The sequence below is a fragment of the Anopheles gambiae genome, assembly GCF_943734735.2.
Source record: "Anopheles gambiae chromosome X unlocalized genomic scaffold, idAnoGambNW_F1_1 X_unloc_2, whole genome shotgun sequence".
NCBI lineage: Eukaryota > Metazoa > Arthropoda > Insecta > Diptera > Culicidae > Anopheles > Anopheles gambiae.
The window spans coordinates 540,227-542,500 of record NW_026902626.1 but is presented as its reverse complement, the minus strand read 5'-3'; positions in this window follow the sequence as shown (position 1 = coordinate 542,500).

Below are 2,274 nucleotides of genomic sequence, written 5' to 3'. Positions count from 1 at the left end.
GATTCTTGGAACTTTGCGTATTGTTCAAAACTAATAACGAAAACTAAATTATAAATGGGTAAAAGGCTAGGCGTTTCTCAGTAGCTTTTTTGCGCCACGTGGCAAAAGTATTCGAGTTCAGATTTCTGGGACTTAGCGTATTTTTCAAAATTGATTATGCAAATTGAAGTACAAATGGGGCATTAGCTAGGCGTTGCCCAGTAGCTTTTGGCGCCACATGGAGGAAGTAGTCGAGTTCAAATTTCTGGGACGTAGCGTAGTTTTCAATCATAATAAACCGAATCAAACATAAAAATCATGAAACTTACACCACGTCCCTAGGTTATGCACAAAACGTAACGATAAAGTGCCGGCCAGGTTAGAGGTGCACCAAAATTGTGTACCGATTAGGAAAAGTACTCTATGTTCCTATGACTTGGGTGAAAAGTGTTGATTAACTGCTGGTTAGGATAGACAGTTGCTTATCGTACACATCGCAAACGAACACCCCTTAGTGAGCAGTAGCAGAAGTCGATGGAACAAAGCGAATGCATTACAAACTGATCAAGTAAAATAAGGAACGCTACGTACTAGGACTTCTTTCCAAGAATGGTGTCCGCGACGGGAGGGCAAGCGTCCTTCCCAGGTTTCCCTAGTAAACCTTGTATGGTAAACATACCCAAGCGTGTCCGTAAGCACGCAACGATAGTCACGAACGAGCACATACCTAGGGAAAGTACTCTACGTACTAGGACTTCTGTCCAAGAATGGTGTCCGCGACGGTCGGGCACTGTGACGCAATTACCAAATCCTAGAATCGTACAAGCAGTGTGTACAAACATAAACATTAACGCGTTCGCTCGGGCTGCGCCGTCCGTGTTGAACACAAATGTGGGTGATTATATGAGTGGATAGACAAAAACATGCGTGGCGAAGACAGTTTTCTGCACGATGTGCACATAGCTCATTTCGTCGTCCCGGGCTAATGGAACAACACAAAAATATCGAGTATCTTTCTAGGTTTCTGTTATAAAAGGACAGGCCAAAAGGTGACCGGTTGAGATAAGCATTTTAAGCATACAAGCACTTAATTGCAACTTTTGATACAAAAACTAAGAACGTACACGTAGATTGTATCAACATGGACATCCATGATCGCGTACGCCCGGGCTGCGCCCTCCGTGTTGTACTTTCCCTGATTGGTACACAATTTTGGTGCAAGTGTACCAACATGGACATCTATGAACGCGTACGCTCGAGCTGCACCCTCCGTCTTGTACTTTCCCTGATCGGTACACAGTTTTGGTGCACGGCTATCCCGACCGGCAACTTGTACCAACATCGACATCCATGAACGCGTACGTAGCGTACTTTCCCTGATCGGTACACAATGTTGGTGCACGGCATAGGAAATGGGCTTAAAATGGTCAAACTCAATCCATTTCCACTAAAGATAGTCAATAACAGCTGTGCCGATGAAGTAGGGCACGATGCAAGTCAATGTTATTTAATGAATTACATGTTCACCATACATTTTAGTACAAAATTGCTCGGTCAGACCTACAAAGTGCTATATCTCGAATACTAAACGTCGCAGATGGGTGTCGTAGAACAATTTTAAGTTCGTCAAACGATTCTACATCCGATTCTGGATAGTGGTTTTTCGACCACTTTTCAACATTTTGTGACACCCCGAACCTAGGGGCAGCTCCCTAGCTTTTTTCAAAAATGTGCACCGAACGGGCCAGAGAGCTCGAGTAGTCGAAAATTTTTTTTTTGCTAAAACCCCTCAAAACGTGTCAGGAACGCACCCTAGATGATGAAAAGTGCAACCAGAATGTCAATCGACAACATGCCCGGGGGTACAAATTTGCTATACGCGTCCCTAGGTAGGGTACTTTTTCATACAAACATCAACGTGTACGGTGCACAAAGTGCGCGGAACAAAAATTGCTCGGTCAGACCTGGTACGGGCCATAACTCGAATACTAAACGTCGCAGATGGGTGTCGTAGAACAATTTTAAGTTCGTCTAATGATTCTACATCCGATTCTGGATAGTGGTTTTTCGACCACTTTTCAACATTTTGTGACACCCCGAACCTAGGGGCAGCTCCCTAGCTTTTTTCAAAAATGTGCACCGAACGGGCCAGAGAGCTCGAGTAGTCGAAAATTTTTTTTTTGCTAAAACCCCTCAAAACGTGTCAGGAACGCACCCTAGATGATGAAAAGTGCAACCAGAATGTCAATCGACAACATGCCCGGGGGTACAAATTTGCTCTACGCGTCCCTAGGT